We start from the raw sequence: 5,987 nt of genomic DNA on the forward strand, positions 1-5,987 counted from the left end.
CTTACTTAGAGTTGACAAATCATGAGGCAAATCAGTCTAAAATACAGAACTCCCCCCTTTTTAACGTTTTGCGTTGATATATTTTATTAAACTAAATTTAAAAAATGGTGATTGTCAATGGCAAATGTAATTTCTCCACGTTTTCTGGCCAGGCCCTGTCATGCATGGACCCTAATACTTCTGATCGATTCATATTTTGTTAGAGGGCAACAAAGCATAACCTTTCACCAGTTCGTGAAATTTCTCTAATATGACAGTAATATGTCCAATACATATTTATTCTCTGTAGAACTGATAAGGACATACGCAGTCGCAATCCACACATCTGTCAGTTATCAGTGAGCTGTCACATTGCTGAGAGGGCATGGACAGGAATCAGGACAGAGGCTTGGAGGAAAGATTGTACCAGAGTTCCTCCAACCAACCCACAGACTGCAGTCCTACCAGTTCAATAGTAATTAGAGCATTCCAGTCGGTGGCCTGGGAATAATATGTATTACAGAATGTCCTTTTCACCAGCAACTTTTTATTTATTTATCTGTCTTATTCTCACAGTAGTGATCATGTTGCCAGGTGACTTGCCAGGAGGGTGTGAGTGAGTGTGTGTGTCATCTGTGTTTGTGAGAGAGTATATGTGTGTGTGAGTGAATGTCAGTGTGTGTGTGTGTATGGGTTCCACCGAAGCCGCACATACCCAGAGGGCCCCAGCCCCCAGATACTGTAAGAAGATAAAAGCTGAGGCTGCGGAATGTTCCTCAATTGGAACAGGACAGAAGGATAAAGTGTGACTCAACACTAAATCATCAGTGGTCTCGATGTCTCCCCATGTAACCTGACTCATGTTTGAGAAAGGGGAGAACTACTTGGTCTTGTTTTCTGATTTGACAATACATGAGGAGGGGCTGGTCTATTCCTACTTCTAGTGAAAGACAGTGTGGGGCAAAGATGCACCAGGTGTGTCTCTCCATGAATGCACTCCGTTTATGTTTGTGTGTGTGTTTGTGTATACAGTGGGGCAAAAAAGTATTTTGTCAGCCGCCAATTGTGCAAGTTCTCCCACTTAAAAAGATGAGAGAGGCCTGTAATTTTCATCATAGGTACACTCAAACTATGCCAGACAAAATTAGGAAAAAAAAAATCCAGAAAATCATATTATAGGATTTGTAATTAATTAATTTGCAAATCATGGTGGAAAATAAGAATTTGGTCAATAACAAAAGTGTATCTCAATACTTTGTTATATACCCTTTGTTGGCAATGACAGAGGTCAAACGTTTTCTGTAAGTCTTCACAAGGTTTTCACACACTGTTGCTGGTATTTTGGCCCATTCCTCCATGCAGATCTCCTCTAGAGCAGTGATGTTTTGGGGCTGTTGCTGGGCAACACAGACTTTCAACTCCCTCCAAAGATTTTCTATGGGGTTGAGATCTGGAGACTGGCTAGGCCACTCCAGGACCTTGAAATGCTTCTTACGAAGCCACTCCTTCGTTGCCCGGGCGGTGTGTTTGGGATCATTGTCATGCTGAAAGACCCAGCCACGTTTCATCTTCAATGCCCTTGCTGATGTATCATGAGATTTTGAGTGAAAACTTCCTTCCATGGCCCCATTCATTCTTTCCTTTACACGGATCAGTCGTCCTGGTCCCGTTGCAGAAAAACAGCCCCAAAGCATGATGTTTCCACCCCCATGCTTCACAGTGGGTATGGTGTTCTTTGGATGCAACTCAGCATTCTTTGTCCTCCAAATACGACGAGTTGAGTTTTTACCAAAAAGTTATATTTTGGTTTCATCTGACCATATGACATTCTCCCAATCTTCTTCTGGATCATCCAAATGCTCTCTAGCAAACTTCAGACGGGCCTGGATATGTACTGGCTTAAGCAGGGGGACACGTCTGGCACTGCAGAATTTGAGTCCCTGGCGGCATAGTGTGTTACTGATGGTAGGCTTTGTTACTTTGGTCCCAGCTCTCTGCAGGTCATTCACTAGGTCCCCCCGTGTGGTTCTGGGATTTTTGCTCACCGTTCTTGTGATCATTTTGACCCCACGGGGTGAGATCTTGCGTGTAGCCCCAGATCGAGGGAGATTATCAGTGGTATTGTATGTCTTCCATTTCCTAATAATTGCTCCCACAGTTGATTTCTTCAAACCAAGCTGCTTACCTATTGCAGATTCAGTCTTCCCAGCCTGGTGCAGGTCTACAATTTAGTTTCTGGTGTCCTTTGACAGCTCTTTGGTCTTGGCCATAGTGGAGTTTGGAGTGTTTGAGGTTGTGGACAGGTGTCTTTTATACTGATAACAAGTTCAAACAGGTGCCATTAATACAGGTAACGAGTGGAGGACAGAGGAGCCTCTTAAAGAAGAAGTTACAGGTCTGTGAGAGCCAGAAATCTTGCTTGTTTATTGGTGACCAAATACTTATTTTCCACCATAATTTGCAAATAAATTCATGAAAAATCCTACAATGTGATTTTCTGGATTTTTTTTCTCATTTTGTCTGTCATAGCTGATGTGTACCTATGATCAAAATGACAGGCCTCTCTCATCTTTTAAGTGGGAGAACTTGCACACTTGGTGGCTGACTAAATACGTTTTTGCCCCACTGTATATATATATATAAACTCAGCAAAAAAATAAATGTCCCCTCAATGTCAACTGTGTTAATTAACTGTGTAAATATTTGTATGAACATAAGATTCAACAAGACATGAACTGAACTGAACAAGTTCCACAGACATGACACAGACGTGACTAACATAAATGGAATAATGTGTCCCTGAACAAAGGGGAGGGTCAAAATCAAAAGTAACAGTCAGTATCTGGTGTGGCCACCAGCTGCATTAAGTACTGCAGTGCATCTACTCCTCATGGACTGCACCAGATTTGCCAGTTCTTGCTGTGAGATGTCACCCCACTCTTCCAACAAGGCACCTGCAAGTTCCTGGACATTTATGGGGGGAATGGTCCTAGCCCTCACTCTCCGATCCAACAGGTCCCAGATGTGCTAAACGGGATTGAGATCCGGGCTCATCGCTCGCCATGACAGAACACTGACATTCCTGTCTTGCAGGAAATCACACACAGAATGAGCAGTATGGCTGGTGGCATTGTCATGCTGGAAGGTCATGTCAGGATGAGCCTGCAGGAAGGGTACCACATGAGGAGGGTGTTTTCCCTGTAACGCACAGCGTTGAGATTGCCTGCAATGACAAAAAGCTCAGTCCGATGATGCTGTGACACATCGCCCCAGACCATGAAAGACCCTCCACCTCCAAATCGATCCCGCTCTAGAGTACAGGCCTCGGTGTACGCTCAATCCTTTCGACAATAAACGTGAAACCGACCATCACCACTGGTGAAACAAAACCACAAAACGTCAGTGAAGAGCACTTTTTGCCAGTTCTGTCTGGTCCAGCGACGGTGGGATTGTGCCCATAGGCAACGTTGCCGGTGATGTCTGATGAGAACCTCCATGACAACAGGCCTACAAGCACTCAGTCCAGCCTCTCTCAGCCTATTGCAGACAGTCTGAGCACTGATGGAGGGATTGTGTGTTCCTGGTGTAACTCGGGCAGTTGCTGTTGCCATCCTATACCTGTCCCGCAGGTGTGATGTTCGGATGTACCGATCCTGTGCAGGTGTTACACGTGATCTGCCACTGCGAGGATGATCAGCTGTCCGTCCTGTCTCCCTGTAGCGCTGTCTTAGGCATCTCACAGGAAGGACAAGGCAATTTATTGCTCTGGCGACATCTGAAGTCCTCATGCCTCCTTGCAGGGACCCTGGGCATCTTTCTTTTTGTGTTTTTCAGAGTCAGTAGAAAGGCCTCTTTAGTGTCCTACGTTTTCATAACTGTGACCTTAATTGCCTACCGTCTGTAAGCTGTTAGTGTCTAAACGACCGCTCCAGAGGTGCATGTTCATTAATTGTTTATGGTTCATTGAACAAGCATGGCTAACAATGTTTAAACCCTTCACAATGAAGATCTGTGAAGTTATTTGGATTTTTACAAATTATCTTCGAAAGACAGGGTCCTGAAAAAGAGACGTTTCTTTTTTTGATGAGTTTATTACATACATACATATACATACACACTACCATTCAAAAGTGTGGTGTCACTTAGAAATGTCCTTGTTTTCCATGAAAACATACATGAAATGAGTTGCAAAATGAATAGTAAATATAGTCAAGACGTTGACAAGGTTATAATTATTTTTAATTGAAATAATTGTGTCCTTCAAACTTTGCTTTCGTCAAAGAATCCTTAATTTGCAGCAATTACAGCCTTGCAGACCTTTGGCATTCTAGTTGTCATTTTGTTGAGGTCATCTGAAGAGATTTCACCCCATGCTTCCTGAAGCACCTCCCGGAAGTTGTGTCAGCTTGATGGGCACTTCTTTTTTTATTTTACCTTTATTTAACTAGGCAAGTCAGTTAAGAACGGCCTAGGAACAGTGGGTTAACTGCCTTGTTCAGGGGCAGTGTCTGTGTTCAAGCTGCTCCCACAACAGCTCAATAGGGTTGAGATCCGGTGACTGTGATGGCCACTCCATTATAGACAGAATAACAGCTGACTGCTTCTTCCCTAAATAATTATTGCATAGTTTAGAGCTGTGCTGTGGGTCATTGTCCTGTTGTAGGAGGAAATTGGCTCCAATTAAGTGCCGTCCACAGAGTATGGCATGGCGTTGCAAAATGGAGTGATCCCTTTTTTCTTCAAGATCCCTTTTAACCTGTACAAATCTCGCACTTTACCACCACCAAAGCATCCCCCAGACCATCACATTGCCTCCACCATGTTTGACAGATGGCGTCAAGCACTCCTCAAGCATCTTTTCATTTTTTTCTGCGTCTCACGAATGTTCTTCTTTGTGATTCGAACACCTCAAACTTAGATTAATCTGTCCATAACCCTCCCCCCCCAATCTTCCTCTGTCCAGTGTCTGTGTTCTTTTGCCCATCTTAATATTTTATCCTTATTGGCCAGTCTGAGATATGGCTTTTTCTTTGCAACTCTGCCTAGAAGACAAGCATTTTGGAGTAGTCTTTTCACTGTTGACGTTGAGACTGGTGTTTTGCAGGTAGTATTTAATGAAGCTGCCAGTTGAGGAATTGTGAGGCGTCTGATTCTCAAACTAGACACTAATGTACTTGTCCTCTTGCTCAGTTGTGCACCGGGGCCTCCCACTCCTCTTTCTATTCTGGTTAGAGACAGTTTGCGCGGTTCTGTGAAGGGAGTAGTACACAGCGTTGTACAAGATCTTCAGTTTCTTGGCAATTTCTCGCATTGAATAGCCTTCATTTTTCAGAACAAGAATAGACTGACAAGTTTCAGAAGAAAGTTCTTTGTTTCTGGCCATTTTGAACCTGTAATCGAACCCTCAAATGCTGATGCTCCAGATACTCAACTAGTCTAAAGAAGGCCTGTTTTATTGCTTCTTTAATCAGGACAAGTTTTCAGCTGTGCTAACATAATTGCAAAAGGGTTTTCTAATGATCAATTAGCCTTTTAAAATTGTAAACTTGGATTAGTTAACATAACGTGCCATTGGAACACAGGAGTGATGGTTGCTGATAATGGGCCTCTGTACGTCTATGTAGATATTTCATTAAAAATCATCAGTTTCCAGCTACAATAGTCATTTACAACATTAACAATGTCGACACTGTATTTCTGATCAATTTGATGTTATTTTAATGGACAAAAAATGTGCTTTTCTTTCAAAAACAAGGACATTTCTAAGTGACCCCAAACTTTTGAATGGTAGTGTGTGTGTGTGTGTGTGTGTTTTATGATTTTTTTTTACAGTTAATTCTTGTCATTTACCAGTAATCTACAATGTTTGGTTACAGTCATTTCTGGTAGTTGAATAAATATATGAATAGATGTTCCATTCTCAGTGTGTCCTTACGACTTCTACAAGGTCCCAATTCTACACACAGGAATATGTTGAGGATTTGAACAGAACAGAGAAAAAGGCAATA

Source organism: Oncorhynchus mykiss, chromosome 2, assembly GCF_057628025.1.
Source record: "Oncorhynchus mykiss isolate SJ-2025 chromosome 2, ASM5762802v1, whole genome shotgun sequence".
In the NCBI taxonomy this organism is placed as follows: domain Eukaryota; kingdom Metazoa; phylum Chordata; class Actinopteri; order Salmoniformes; family Salmonidae; genus Oncorhynchus; species Oncorhynchus mykiss.